Below are 16,734 nucleotides of genomic sequence, written 5' to 3'. Positions count from 1 at the left end.
AAACTGACTCTACCGGCACACACCGCAACATCCCCGTGCACTGAAATCCCAGGCGTGGCCAAGATACTTTCACGCTCCAAGGAAAAACAGGCTGAGGGACGCAGCATATTATTAATAAAAGACTTCAATCCTTTCCACATAGACGGGATAGCTGCTATGTTAGACGTGCACTAAGTAGAACAAGCTTACAAGTTGGGCCCAAGGAAATGACAAAATCTTTATGATACTACCTTTTAAAATAAAAAGCTCCAAAAACAGAATTATGAAGTGATACACAATGTACACACACGTCACAAGTACAAGAAACATATACAACAAACAAGAAGGAGGTATGCACATAGTAGAAAGAAAAATAACATGGCACTCTTATTTTTTGTTCTTAGCTAACAACACAGGTTATCTATTAGAACTCAAACAGGCAGACCAGAAACGAAAAAGACTCCTTACAGTCTCACCCATACCAATAAAAGGGAAAAAAGGTAAAATGTGTATGGAATTCAAATTGAAGGAGTTACGTGATGCTACCTTAAAAGACAGCTCTCTGTATCAAGCGCTCATTATTCCCTTCTGTTTGAAAAACCACCAGATTACTTTCAGAAGCATTTGTTAACAAACATTTCCTTGATTACTGTTCTGTTCCTGACACTGATTTCTAAGACCTTTTTTCTCTATGGTATAACTCAAGACCTTTCAGAATGTTATTAAGTGCAAACAGGTATCTCATCCCTAATAAGCTTTGCAACAACGGAAGGAAATGTATTAATGTGAAAACTTGAACTTAACAGATACCTTTAGTAAGGAATCTCAAAATAACTTGGAGGAAGAAGAACTGGAGAAAAGATGCCCACAAATTTCTAAATTTTACTAGTACTCATGGTTGAAGTTACAGCTTAATACCAAATTTAAATCATGACTATTATAAGTTCTTATGTGTAAATGAAACAGAGTTACAAAATCCTAGCAGGCATCACCTTCTACCAACCAGTTTTTGTAAATGTTGAAACAAAACGTTAAATGTGGAATCAGACAACAACATATCCAGTAACAGTTTGATTCAGAGTTTCCCACAATTCTAGTGCATTTCATACCATGGTTTACAGTAACGATTTGCAGTAAACTCGTGATTTCCTGAAGGCAAGGAGAAATGGATTTTCATTGCTGATTTAAAACAAATTTGGCGAGCTAAAAAAACAACAGGGGTGGAAGTGAGGAAGCTTCAAGCAGCACAATTTTTGCCCCACAGAACTGCAGCAAGGGGTGCACAGAATGGCCACAGACACAGTGAGCAGAATCCTCCTGTACAATCGACAAATATGTAGATGGATGAGAGCATTTCTTACTCCTGAGAAGTACTGCAATTTAAGACAGCAGCCTACACAGGCTTTATTTTCTTTGTTGTGTTGCCTCCCTCCCTTTCTTCAATGCAGCAGGTGCAAGAACGGCAGTCCTGTTTGTCCTCCCGCTGGAATACTGGAGAGAAAATGGGTTTTTTCCCCTGGGACGGGCATGAATTTCATTGGAAGGAGGGTAGAAACAAAACACATTATATTGGAAACAGCCTTTTACTCTGATCACATGAGAAAATAAATATTTTAAACTATGAAAAAGAAGTGTATTTCCGGAAGGAGAGGTAGGAAACGTCATACAAATTTCACACGCTGCAACATGAAGAGGAGATGATTTGACAGACTGCAGAGGGTTCTTGCTGCTGCTCAACAACTGCCTTTCTCCACAGGATCTCTCAAGACACTCTCCAGAAGGAAATTAACTGGCAACACAGGAGTAAAAAAGAAACAAACAAACGCACAGCAAACTGCTAGTAAGTGTAGCTTTCCACAATGCTGTACCATGCTGAAATCATTTATAAGCTGCCAAAGCCATAGGTAAAGGACTCAAAAATATTTTGCCTCATTCCATCCCGTTATCTAGGCCTACAACATCCTTACCAACCACCAAAAATCGTTTATTTTTTTCACCAGCTCTCAGGAACTGCCCTAGTACTTAGCAACAAGAACATATGCAACACCAACATCTAAAATATCTCTTTCTGTTATTGCGTGTAATTATTTATTTTTCAAGGAACTCCTTTAAAGAATGCGCCTATGATTTTTACCCCGGCTGTCTGTGGCATCGTTGTGTTTCCCCTTCATTACCAGCACTAAAATCTGCTCACATTCTCAAGCCCCTGCTTTCACAAACCTTGGACTCAGAGTTAAGCTCCTGCCAAGCTGTTGGCCTGTACTAATACACAAATAACAAATTAAGGCCTTTGAATTGAGGCCTTGCTCTTTTTTCCTCAAGTTTTGCCTGTCAGGAACAGCATTTTTTGAATTTTTAGCTATCACAACTTTTTTTAACTAGGATACTTTGGGTCTGCACATTTCCTCTGTAACTGTTATAAGCTTTGAGAGTTCTGTAAAACTATTTATCCCACTTTCTCTTCCTCCAGGGAAATTTTCATAAATAGCCAAATACAAGTTTTGAGTGTCTGAATCCCGTTACCACTACAGTATGTAGACAAAGCCTGCAGGGCCTCAATACTAGCAAAACTCAGGGAAAAAATGGTAACTGCTTTTACATTGCTGAAACAAACAGATTAAATTAAGTATAGGATCAATTTAAAGACTAGTTAACATTTTTCCTAAATATAACTAAACATTAGACAATTCCAAAATTCATTAAATCCATGCTAACAGGACAAGTTTAAACAATGTAAAATATACATTACTACCTCAGCAAGATATACATTGCAAAATATACATTACCACCTTTATTGGCAAGATTAGCAAATTTGCTAACAAAATAAAAATGAAACAAGGAAACAAGACCGGGTATTTAACTTGATAAAAGCTAAAACGGATTATCAATATTATATTCTGTTATCTAATGTTTTCTGCCTGATATACCAGCTGTCGGTGTACTAACCACATGCTCGTCCAAACTGTATGGCAAATCTCATGAAACCTGATGTTTTCTTAAAGCCCTTCTGGACCCTTATATCTGGGAATCTCCACATTAACTTGTATTTTGCATGTATTCATACATTCCTATGCTAAGAACTTGAAAATATGGTGCATGTGCAGAATGGCTTAGAGTCAAATTAATTAAATTTCATGTCACGATTTTCTTCAAAAGTCCCAAGTTTGGTGGACTTGACTTGCAATTTTTGAACGTTAAGGTTAGACAGTGCTGTGGGTAAACATAACAGGAATGCAAAACCTGTACTTCGCATACTTCATCTCAAACGATTTCACTACAGTCAACCCAAAAAAACGACAGAGGAAGTAAACAAAATAGGACAGGCTGTCTACAGCAAGCAGTGATCAACAAAACAAGAAAATGCTGCTAGAAAGTTCCAGAAAGTACAAGGATGTGGCTGAAGCACGTTTCACGAGGGTTTACTGAAAGACAACTTTATGGACAGAAATATTCAATAATATTGGTTTTGTCCTAAATACAACCGAAGTTCAAGGACAGCAAAGGTCTTTAAACCGCAAAAGGGCTTTAAACTGCATTATCAGATGATCAGTGCAAGACCAATTTTGTTTACATTGTCTCTGGGCAAGAACCTACAAAGACCTCTAAAAGTCTCTTGAAGATGTCTTTGACACAACTAAAAAGAGGAAACCCCATACATCTGCACGGTAATGAATTGCGTAAGATACCGAAACTAATGGACCTCCTTGTTCACTCTGTGTTGTGCTTTTGAAAATTCCTGGAATAAAGAAGTAAACAAACCCAAAAGTCCACCTGCGTTATGATCAAAGCAGAAAACAGAAGTATGTAGTAGAAACCCATGACTTATTCCCATCAACCACTATAAGTGGTGCAGATCAGACATTTAAAACAAGGAAAGGTTATGAGGTATGCATTTCTAAAATAAAGAACTATATTATAAACACTTTAAAGTAGTAAGCTCATAGAAAAGCATGCAATTACACATTTTTTTGTAATGCCAATAAAGTTTTAGTTTGTTGTACAGGAATATTAAATCAATTTTGAGTACCCTTAACAAACATTACATATATAGAAAGCATTTTAAACATCAATTACTTTAAGTGTCTACAAATCTACAAGAATTGATAAAATATTGTGCATGGAAGCAAGAAAGAATACAACTTACTTTAAGGCTACTGACTCTAACCCTCTTGACTTTCAAAGACGCGAGCTGTATTCCCAAATTACTCATTGCACTTGAAGAAAAAAATAAGGAGTCACCTTCAGTGTGACTCACTCTGACCCTTGGAAAATTTTGTGATAAAGGGGAGAGGGGTAAGGTTCTGAGACAAACAGAAATAAAAATAACGTGGCTCTGCATTTCTGTTTTATATACAAAATAATTTTACTTGTGTTTGTTCTTTACAAAAATGTTTTAGACTTAATGGCTACGCTGCATTGCAATGGCAAATTCTTCCTTCCGTATCATCTCAGCCTCAAGTACCATTCAGTGAAGTACTCTGAGCATTTATTGAATTAATACACAAAACCTATTTCATGGCGGACGATTAGGCACCATGCTAAATCACAAGGTGGTATGTTTTCTCTGGAAAGACGCATTTAGCTGATGGTACTCCATAATGTAATTTTACTACCTCCACCAGAAACAAAGCAAGTTTTGCAATAAGTTCTGTAATTAATTATTTGCTTCAGCATAACTGTAATACATACAGGGATTGTTTGAAGACCATGTTATAAATCTAAACATTGTAACCTAATAAAAAATAATAATAATAATAACTCAAGGTTCTTAGATCTGTGGCAAGTGGTTAATCTTGCAAATCAATTTTTAGAGGCCAGGCCCTTTTTAAGAGCCTTTTAAAAAGGCTCTTTTTTATCTGCCCTCACCTCCCCCCCTCAAATGATCATAATAAATTTTATATACCCACTAAGGCCAAAATTTAATTTGGGATTAGATGTGGAAGAAAAATTATGTATTTGTTGCAGCTGACCAGACTGAAAGTACATGTATGAGCTATTAATGATTTTTTTATTAGCATAAACATAAAAATTTATCAGCAATCACTAGGACAAGAAAGTTGAATTTTATTCTGGTGAGTCGGGGACCTCTGAACTACTATTTTGAGAGGCTAAGTTCAATATTTCTGAAATACTATCTTCCACATGTAAAACAATGGAAATCCACTTCATGTTCTATTCATGTCATTCAGCCAAGTGTGCATCATGTTCAAACAGAAGAAAACTAGCATGTAATCAGACATTTGAAAACAAGTAGTACAATTATCTGAAGCTTTGAAAGTAAAGACTTACATAAAGATAACGCTGCAGACAGTACTGCTCATAAACATTATTAATCAGACACTGGACTTTGTCACAAAGTAGACTAAAGGCGTGAAGACTGAGGAATGACAGTAACACAGGTGTCTTCTGCTGTCTCAGCACAGCAGTTCACTGAGAAGGAACAGGCTAACAGAGACTACTCCCTGCCTCAGCAGCAAGAAGGTTCTGAAGGGAAAAAGAAAACAAAGCAACCTTGCTCCCAAAAGGAAAGAAAGAGAGAAAAGAGAGAAAAGAGAGAAAGAGAGAAAGAAAGAGAGAGAGAGAAAGAGAGAAAGAGAGAGAGAAAGAGAAAGAAAGAGAGGAAGGAGAGAGAGAGAGAAAGAGAGAAAGAAAGAAAGAAAGAAAGAGAGAAAGAGAGAAAGAAAGAGAGAAAGAGAGAGAGAGAGAAAGAAAAAGAGAGAAAGAGAAAGAAAGAAAGAAAGAAAGAAAGAAAGAAAGAAAGAAAGAAAGAAAGAAAGAAAGAAAGAAAGAAAGAGAAAGAAAAAGAAGAAAAAAGAAAAAAAAGAAAAAAAGAAAAAAGAAAAAGACGAAAAGAAAAAAAGAAAGAGGAGACACTCCTAGATACCCCTAACAAGGACTCAGGACAGCACTCTACCAGACATCTTGCACCGTTTCTATTTTCAGCAGCTCCAGTGACAAAGTGTTGGGATTTCCTTCTGAGATAATGCTGTTGTATCAGTCTCGTGGGACTCAAAAACTTCTAGTTATTTTTACCTTTTACTGCTTACTGCAACCACTTAAGACCCTTTCAGTCCTCAACTGAATTCTGAGAGGAAATATTAGATGCTCTCGTGTTTTCAGGAAGCTGTCTGAGCTCATTGTTATACCCTTCACACGTTTCCTAAAGACTAGAAATGGCTTTTTAGCTCGTCTGGACTCTGACACAAGCATCCTGGAAGACCCTTACATATTCTAAAAGTGAAAGGAATAAAAGATTGGGTAAAATAATCCATTACATGAGTGTTGGACAGGAACCTTAAAATGCAAAAATCTAGGACCACGTTTATAAATACAAAATCCATCCTCTTTAATATTTAACAGATTATTATAAAATAAAAGCACGTTTATTAGTACTATGTTTTTCAGCTTTATGCAATGTCCATGCTATTTTATTCTGTTAATATGCAAGCAAGTGTACTCAACCACAGCTAGCAGCTAGACGTACTAATCAGCAATGTTTTATGTCACCAGCACCATAAAAAGACTTTATAACACGCTAAAAGATTTCTAACAGACCTTCAGTCTCATGCAAAGATGTTAATGCCAGCCACTTCCAACACAACAGGCATCATCACCAGCACAGGCACCCTTATACAGCTCTTCAAAGGGGAAGTTTTAAATATTTAGTAGAAGGCTTTAAGAGCACTCTCCCATTTCCAGTTAGTGGCAATGGTACCATTTAAATCTGTGATTAAGACAACACTAAAATTACATATACTACAGTGCAATTTAGTATCGCAATATTCTTAAGCTTTCATTATGCTGTAGTGGATTTACGCATTTGTCTGGCACACATTTTAAATACCATTTTAGTCTCCCACTGCAAAAATTAATAAAATGGAAGGCAAAAAAAAATAAAAAGTAGAGGACACCAGGATGAAGCAAGCACAGAACAATGTACGTAGGCGAAACAACTAAATACAGCACGATTTTTTAGGCTGGAAAAAAAGATGACACAGAGCAAGTATGACGAACACCTTTCAAGTCGTGTGCAATGGAGAAAGTGAGCCCAAAACAGTTGTTTTCTATCTAACACAAGGACCAGGGAATATCAAGCAAGCAAGCAGGTGCCGTGTAACATCAGGCAGGAAGGTGCTTCTTCTCACAACACGTCGTGAAGTTAAGAAAGTGCCGCACGATTTTTCAGTAGTGAAAAGCTTACAAAAGTCAAACTGGTCTTTGACAATTGATGGAAGAAAAAAAAAAAACATACGGATTATCAAACACGAAGACATCTTGAGGTCCAGATACTGGAGCCCTACAATTACGGCTGGGAGCAGATGCCAGGAGAGGATGCTTTTCCTACCCTTCTGTGTCACAGGGGCGACTGCTGGAGGCAGGCTAATGAGCCACGTGGACTTCTGGTCTGACCCTGAGCAGCCTTCCCTAAATTCACACAGGCTGGCAACTTGTGAAGAGCGTTTCTCAAGAGCAGTAAGAGACAGATACATCTGGCCTCAGCCTTCCCTGCACATTCAGGCCACAGCCCTGTGAGACTTCGAGCCACTGTGAAGATCGACCGCCTTGCGCCGGACTCCATTTTGGTGCTCCTTTTTGGGGATCCATAGACACAAACCATGGCTTTATCACACACACACAGTGAGCTCTGCTCTGTTCTAACATGTAGCAGGGCACAGAAGGGTCTCCAGAGCTGGGCCTGTCCATGGCCTCTGCTGCTGAAGCAGAAAAGCGAAGCTGTGTGAGGGCTGGATAGAGACCAAAGACGGGAAGGGATGAGCAGACAGGACACAGGAGGACGAGGTGACACAAGCTGGAACCAGGCCACGCAAGACTGTGACAGAGTAATGTTACGGATTCTTCCACAGTCTGGTTTCTAAACCCACAAAATACCAAAAGACAACACACAGCTTTAAGAACTCACTGCCTTCGTTCGTTATTTATTCAGTAGTTTTTATTCAGGCTGGCCATTCACCGAAGGAGCAAGCACGAGGCGCAAGGTACATGCCATTTAAGCTGTGGAACGAAGCAAGATGAAAACTGGCGACCTCAAACAAACCTTGTGTGATGCATCACCACATCTACTGCGACTGGGAGAGCTGGACTTCAACAAACCAAGTACGCCCAACAGCCATAGGGGGTTCTGCAAAACCAAGAAAAACCTAACGCTGGCTGAACGCAAAGCTCCTGATGCCTGCTCTAGCTCTCTCCACTGTGTGGTAGTAACGTGCCACGACTAAGTACATTTTCTCATTTCACATAAATATTAGTCTTTAACTCTTAGATTCACACTGGAAATGTTTTTTTGAAACAATCTTCTATCAGCATACTTTACAAAAAAGAGAAAAAAAAAGAAACTGAATTAGAGACCATTCTCTGTAAATGGCAGAAAACATTTCAGTTGATTCAAGTAATTGCCTGAAGCAATTTATTTCCAGTTATTACTTAGTTTCTCCTGCCTTATGTAGCGATAATGTATGTGCTTGTAAACGCGTAAATATTGCAGTGACTGTAAGTATTATTTTAGCAACTTGAAAACTAACTTTTCCTACATAATATACATGAAAGATATTAATTCTGCTTCTAATCTACTACAGAAAAAAGTATAGTAGGGTATATAAAAATTAAAGCTGCTGCCATGCCGTTTTTTAAAATAACTCTTCCTGTACCATTTACAGGAATTACCTCAGTAACTCAGTAAACAACTGCCTATCCTAAAACCACCGACAATAACTTGTAGGAAGAAAACAATCTAAACAAAGCTTTGACATCGAGTTGCATTCCTGTCCTTTTCTTCCAAACGTACACTTTAATAACACTAAGATCAAGAATCAAGCAATGAAATTAGATACTATCTTTTATTTAAATAAACAGACATTTACACTTTATTTTAAGGATTGTGGTTAAATAAAACTGTTGACAGACAACGTCAAACACTTCTGTCATCAGGAACTGGGCAATGAAATATATAAAGCATCTGGGATTTTCCACGATTAAGAGGGTGCTTCACGAAACTGAAAACAGGCAGACCATTCTGCTGCTGCGGAGTTTCACAATCATTTTTTCTCACCCATCCTACACTAAAAGGGCAGCAAAGGATGGGGCTATGTTCACATACATGGATGCTAACACATCAAAGCACACACCGAACCTTATACTGTTATGCCTTTTTTTGTGAAGGCAAAATAATAAGGCTGATAAGAAGAAAAAACAAAAAAAAAGAAAAGAAAATAGAAGGGAAAGGAAAAAGAAGTAGTAGTCACAGAAGCTCACGCATAAAAAGAACTTGAAATTTCTCTGGAAGTGCTCTCTAACAAAACATCAGCAGTTCTTTTTCTTCTGCAATACTGATTATCTTAGAATTTAGGGGAAATATCAAACCATTTTCAGCAATTTTAGCAAAGGCATGAGGACAGTCGTAACACTAGTATGCATAATATCAATTATCTGCTGTATATTCATAAGATACATATTTTCTATACCAAACTAAAACCCACAAATACGTTGCTTTTGTGAAAGTATTTTTACAGTCGATTTGGAAATCTGGCTTAAAAAAACTCTTACGTTATATTTTTTATTTTTATAAAACTCTCAGACATTGAAAAAAATGAAAAGTTTTTTGTTTGTTTGTTTATTTAGACATTTCCTGCCTGCCTGTGCTTATGAACTATGTGCTACAATTTCCTGAATACGAATGTTTGGTATCTGAAAAGATGCCTGAACACAGTAAATAATTGGATGTACTCAGGGATACTTTATTACTTCTTCCAAAGGGTGAAATTACGTCAAAAGAAAGCCCCAGGGAGCCAGAAGAGGCAGAAACTAACCCCATCTATTTAACTTTCCCAAGGCTACAGCAGATAGCACTGTGGTCCTCAGCACCGCCAGTCTCCAGTGCCATGCTGTATCGTGCTCTTCACTGTCTTGAACTTTGATGCTTTGTCAAGGAGGTCTAGGAGGGAAGAAGCAGGTGAACACAGCCATGCCCCACTTCAAATGCAAGGGACTAGCAGGCCTACACCAACCGTTCCTGGAAGCTAACCAGCTAAGAAGAAATCAGAGAGGTGCTGCAGTCAGGAGGATGGGCAACATAGCCATCCAAAGGATGGCTGCACCCCTAATCTCCTAAAAGAGGGAGAAATAAGTACAGTGATGGCGCTATCCCGTATTTCAAAGGCATGCCAGATGTGAAAATTGACTGTAAAGCAGCAAGGATGGTTTTTATAAGCACAACTGAGAAAAAGATGATGCTTGCTACTGACTCTCCTTAATGACAAGCAAATCAGCCCCTTTCAAAGCAGCCTTTTCTTATCCCAATCCTGCAATCTATTATAAGTATATTCATAATTTCATACTTACTGCCTATTAATTTATTTAAAGGCATCTTCTCATAAATTATATTTCTGAACTAGATTCAGCAACATCATATTGCCCAGCTTACAGGCAATAAAGAGCAAAAATAACTGATCTTTAGTTTAACCATAGGGTATTATAATTTAAAGAAAAAATATCAGACGTCATTGTATGATGGATATTGGGAGTAAACTGAAATCTGGCTGTTCACGTGAAGATGGAAGAGCTGCATTCATGTTAGAAGGTAAGTTAAAATCAGAAAGAACCTGACACATTGAAGATGTGATCAAAAGTAATTAGAATGCAGTCAGCAGGACAAGTACACTTTTTGAAACTCCGTGCAGATTATTGTTTTTGCCCACAGACAACGAGCAATAATCCGTCCGCAGTTCTGCACAGAAGGATCACAAACTAAAGGTGATTAAAAGACAAAGAGCATCACAGTGAAATTGATAAGCAGTTGATCCTGTAACAAAGCGGTAAACCAGAGCAGACTGACGTCTTGAGGTCTGTACCAGCCCTATTTTTAAACATTCTTTAATACACACATGCTGCTGCTTTTCAGCATTTTCCCCTTCTCCATTTATGTTAAACGAACTATTATAAATGTTTCTTCCCTAAGCCTATTTAATCTAGTCTATTTAGATTTCTGAATTTTGAACACCATCCCAAACTAGTGTTCAAAGGTAACTATTTTATAATCAATACACAGTACGACAGCATATGTTCTAAGTTAATTTATCTCTTAAAGACGGACAATTGGTACATTTTATTTAAGGGAATTTTTAACAGAGTTAGTGATAAAATACAAAAACCTACCTCAAAATCACCCATGGACCAGGAAAGGCTGGAAAACTACACAATTAATTTGCTCTATCATCCTCAGTTTTAGTTTTTGAATCTTCCATGAATTCAAGCAAATCATGTGAGCAACCCATTATCTGTGAGCCATGGGTAGGAAACCACGGCTCCAACTCCTAGTTTTAACACAGTCTTAACTAATACTCATATCTCTGATCAAGCCCAGCAATAGGCATAAAAAAATCTCATCAGGTGTTCATAATAATTTTTAAATTCCATTAATTGATTTTTCACTTAACAGACTGAACACGTTTCGTGGATATTCTAAGGATTTGGGGGCGGAGGGTGTGAAAGAGTTGCTATTATTCACGGTAGCCGAGCTTTTTAGGTAGTCAACAGAAATAGACAGATAAGCTCTTCCAGAAGAGAAGTCAGAGAAGCTAGATTTATCCGAATTAGACTCCCACTCCAAGTCATCTTTTGGAAAAAAAATGTTTTCTCTTCACTGGCTACATTAGGTAAACTACATACTGAACATGGGTAAAACGAATAACCATAAACGCCTTTTTTTTCTTTTTTCTTTCAATAGCGTTATACATATCCAAGCAAAATTTTGATTACTGCAGTCTAGATAAAGTATTAAGGCAAATAAAAATATATACCAAATGCAATGTCCAACATACCTGTTCAGTGGCAGCACCATAACACAGCCCAGCCCAGCCTGGGAGTTTACAAGGAGTAAACTGCCTGATAAATGTGTGTGTGTGTGTCTAATGTATATATATATGATATTATACCCAAATATATAACGTATACAGCTTTTGTATGACATGATTTAGGAAGGGTTACCATAACAGTATTGTTTTAAAATACAAATTGCATTTTTTAAAAATTAGGAAACCATTCCAGAGTAAGTAGAAGATGAAGCAGAAGAAACACATATACCAAAAGGTGCTTGTAACTTTCTATGTAGTCTAGGCAAAAGTGCCACAAACCAAAGAGAAACTAACACCTAAAAGAAAGCTCCAGGGTTTGTGAAGCTGCAGGTAGCCACTCACATCTCTCATGCTAGCTGATAAACCAAAAAGATGTGATCATAGCTCTACTCTAGAAGAAACTAAGAAAAAAAAATTAAAAAAAAACAACCAACCAAATCCAGAAACAGCCCCTCAGAAAGCCTATGCTTCCATTGTCTCGTTGAAAACCAGCCCAGGGTAAGATGTAGGAGTACCTGAACTATTGCAGATGTGTTTGCTAATGATGTGTTTTTTGTGGCATCGTTTTTGGTGTCAATGAACACGTGTGCGCTGAGCAAATTATTTTCCATTGCTGGGACATTCATAATGTCTTTCGCACAGATCTTCTAGAACTAGGAAGAATAAAGCTCATACTGCAGGTCTTTGTTTCTAAGGGGAAAGGGTGTGGAGCGAGAAAGCACATACTAGTTTTCTCCCTCTTTTCTCTTTATGACTATTTTCTTTGAACTTGAGAAGCTTTAGCACCTTCGAGCCTGTTAGTGCTCAACCAAGTTTACTTGAAAATGTCCAGCGCATTGAAGAGCTACTGGGGCATAAACGCTTATATGTTATCAACAGCATCAATACACAGGCTCCTTTCCCAGTATGAAAGACGGCTGAAAATCACGTAATTTCATATACTTTGAACTGACTCCAACAACCTAACCCCTTCATATCATTTCAGGTGGAAACTGAACGTGTATGATCTACTCCTGGATCTCTGCTAAGACTCACTAACATGCCATTTTGGCTAAGGTAATATAGAACTGCAGAGAACCTAGATCTACTGAAAATACTACTTTAGAGTCTACTGTGAATACAAAGAAAGAAATTTATTAAAGCTTTTAAAACAAACACAGTGGTAGAAAATACTGCGTAACATTCCCCATACTGCGTATTTTTTCCACCTGATACAAAGAGGCATACAGTATCAACTAGAGATATAGAGGACTGAGAATGAGATAATGATGTATGTTGGCATTTTAATAAAAAAGAAGATCCTGACACATATGCTGCAAGACTCCCTAACTGTATAAAGACACTGACATAAGAATGCTCTATCTCAAAAGCAAAGCTTTGTTGAAAATTATGCCCTGCAATATCTGCCTGCTAAATTTCATTCCCCTCTTCTCACAGACTTTGGAACTTAAAGAATTGCCAATGACCAACAAGTGCGTGACTCTACTAAATGAAAGTTTAAACTTACACCCAGAAAAAAAAGGGAGATATAAATTTGTTTAAGTTACCAGCCAATAAATTTATTGACACTGAGATCGGTATTACTATATGAAAAAAAAAGAAAAAAAAAACACAAACTGGACTTTGCTTCCAGACACATATTGGTAGGAACTCTAGGACACTTTTATCCATTCTTTTCTTCTTGTCGTCTTCCCAGATAACTGCAGTCTTCTCCTAAGTCTATCTCTTCTCATTTTAGCACTTCAACACCTCTCCTAGCACAGCCATTCATTTATACCGCTGGATCTCTTTTTGTCCAGGTCTACAGTTCTGGCAAGCTGTGAGGTTCCGTACACATTTATTGTCCAGGGTCTGGAGGCCCCTGGAAGCAGGCAGCTCTGAGGAAGCAGACACACCACAAGTCATTTGCCTTCTTCCTCAAAGTCTAACCATCTCAAGGTCTTCTTAAGAGAGATGCGAAAGCACCCCATGAGAAATAAAGCAAGCCTGCTGCCAACTGTCAGAGCTAAAAGAAGTTCACACGATGCTTACATTCACCTGGAACTGCAAGGTGGACTCACTGTAAATTAATTTTATAGAAAATTATAGGAACTACTCTAGAAAAACCATTATAGGAAACCATAGCTAGTTGCCCCAAGGAAAGTATTTTGGAAAAGCAAATCACTGACCAAAAAAAAACATTTGGTGCAAATACTTGGTATGTAAATTAGTTCACAAATTAGCTATCTGAAGAGCCTAAAGCCCATGGAACATATCATGTGTCATCACTATCATTTTTACAAAAATCAGAATCTCATAAATGTGGCGGGTAACAAACAGAAAATGGAAAACTCCCTAACCCTCAGGTCTGGTTCAGCAAAGGAAAGCAATGAAAAAAGCTATTCCATAAAAACTGTTAAAAGTTAAGGGCACAATCCTTAACACTTTCAGCCTAAACAGAGCTTATACATCAGAGTTTTCACAGTAATTGTGATCCTAGCACCTGTCATCATCCTAGATGACTCTTCAACCTCAAGGAGCAAATCCTCTTGTCCCATGATTCAGATGAACAACATAAATAAAAATGATGCAGATGAACAAAATAAATAAAAGGAAAAAATATGGAATGGGTAAAAAAGAGAAAGAACAGAGGCTGCATGTAAGGAAAAAAAGAGGAAAAAATGCAAATAAAAAAGGGAAAAAAAAGGCAACAACTGCTCTGAGAATAGTCCTGTAAATGGACAACCAACAAAAGCACAGACTAAAAACAGAACAAAATATTACCATGGCCTGATTTTTGTGCGCAAACATGCACTTCAGAAGAGTTTAATCTCAACTGGAACTGCTATTCAAACACCAATTTTCTGCTTGCGACTCAAAAGCCTACACAGTAACTGGCAGGCAAAACATTTAAAGCATTAGATATCCCATAACCTTGCATTTTAAAGATCAGCTGACCTAATTCTGTGTTTTGCACAGAAGTATGAGAACTGCATTTGCATGGCACAGACCGGTTTCCCAAGGTTACTCCAAATATTCATCATTCAGGTAAGTCACTAAAACTCTAAGAACAGTTCTGAAAAATAGATTACAAGTTACTGTTTTACACGCTTCTGCTCCACAAGAGGAGACAACAAGGCTTACCACTCATGCCAAATTTTCCAAAAGGTTTCATATTGAAAACTAGGTACCTACGCAACCTGATTCAAACTACCTGCAAACTGCTGAAGCAAGCAGACAGGAGAGTATTCAGCATATTTGAAGACAAGTAGTTTTTCCCAGAAGCATTGAAACACTCATATCTAAAATAAATATGGACCACATAGCTTTAAAAGCAGTGCTGTCAGATTTTTCCACTCCTAACTATTCAAACAACAACACCAAGTTGTATCAATCACTTCTTGGCAGCCAAACAGATTACTGTTCACATTTGCAAAACAGTTTTCATCAGTAATAATACCAGAAAGTTGAATAATTTTACATTCCAGAGTGCTGTTGTTCCTCTAGAAACTAAGAACCTTGACTTACGTATTCACGAAATGTAATCCAGCACAGATTTCCTTATCTCATGATTCTCAATTTTAGCATATCACATCCCTGTGTACTGTATCCTTGTTTGGCCCCCGGAGAGGCAGAAGGCTGCTGTACAATCAGATCATAAACCACGAAGTAGTACGACGGCACGTTGCATACTGCAAGCAACGTATCGCCTTTCCTGCGCTACCACAAAAGGCAAAAAAACGGTGTTTGGAATTGAACAGACTCCTAAAAACTCACCAGAAAATCCAGTAAATACTAGGCTATTCCAACACCGAGTTCAGTCGCCCCGTTCCCATTGCTGTAATTTCTTTAACACACACATAAACGTACACACCCAGCATCACTGCTTGAACAGGAAGGGTGGGTGCAGGCTGTCAAGTGTGCTCCACTGCCGGCTGCCCTTGCTCTCCCCTTGGTGCTTAGAGCAAGGTCCAGGAGACGCCGCCGCAACTTGAGATAGGCTGCTAGCCCCGAACCCCCACGCGTCTTTCTGTTATCCGGCTAACACAACTTCGTAAGCTGGCTTTGGGAGCACAGATATGTTTAAGAAGACAACAAATCTAGCTAGATTTTGATCGAGCTGATCTTGATTAAACTCAATTCTTAAGTACCTCGAGCTGTGCTTTACTTTACGGTTAGTCCGGCCGTTACACAAACTTGAGTCATTTCTGTATGATCTCTCCACCTTTTCACCGGAGTTCAGACAGCCAACCCAAGACAAAGTGCCACCTCTCAGGAACCAAGGGTTTAAGAAAACAGAACAACTGTATTTGTGTAAGCAGCTGTATAAAAAACCCTCCTGGTCCTTCTTCCACCAATCTACGTGCTACCATTGCTGTTCCCCCTACTTTTCAAGCAGAAACGTCAGCATTCAGCATACGCAGAGCTAAGTACAAACAGAGATTGTTCCTACAGGTGAAGTACAACACGGTCTCCTGTTAAACGAGCTGTCACCGCTAACGAGAAGAAAGCTCCCTGTTCTGCTGTCTCCCAGCCCAATGAGCTCCCGAATCTCCCGTCACCTGCTGTGTGTCTGTCACACACACAAGCCAATGGAGCCACAAAATTGCTCTGCACAGGTGCATCCCAAAAAATAAGGGGACCGTGTAATCCCTGCCTTTCCCTGCCAGAGCGGTGCCCATGTTGTCCTCTCCCAAGCCCCCTACGGTCTTCTGGCCGAGCCTTCGGTCCCGATCCACCCCAAAACACGCCGCCCCCCCCGCCGAGTGTGCAAGCGTGCAACGCCGTCCGCTCCTGACAAAGGGAAAGCCGGCTCCCCTCGCCCGAAGGGGGGGGGAAATGAAAGAGAAAAAGGCAAAAAAAGGATAAGAAAGAGCCCGGGCCGTCACGGGGAGGCGCGGGTGCCCTC

At 38.7% G+C, this 16,734-nt stretch overlaps 1 protein-coding gene across 2 annotated transcripts in view; it reads right to left on the bottom strand.

Moving 5' to 3' along the window:
• The window catches only part of PLCL2 (phospholipase C like 2), a 98,817-nt gene that overhangs the window by 80,723 nt on the left and 1,360 nt on the right, over window positions 1–16,734 (bottom strand). Inside the window, exon 1 of one of the 2 annotated variants that reach the window (XM_080579655.1) lies at window positions 15,603–16,716. The exons of the other annotated variant lie outside the window; for it this stretch is intronic. The gene's annotated coding sequence lies outside the window, so the exon portion shown is untranslated. Of the gene's footprint in view, window positions 1–15,602; window positions 16,717–16,734 lie in introns of those variants that run through there. 2 annotated transcript variants of the gene reach the window in all.

The sequence above is a fragment of the Anser brachyrhynchus genome, assembly GCF_964034855.1.
Source record: "Anser brachyrhynchus genome assembly, chromosome: 2".
Taxonomy (NCBI): domain Eukaryota; kingdom Metazoa; phylum Chordata; class Aves; order Anseriformes; family Anatidae; genus Anser; species Anser brachyrhynchus.
Note: the sequence above shows the minus strand (reverse complement) of the source record. Positions and strands in the feature narration are given on the sequence as shown.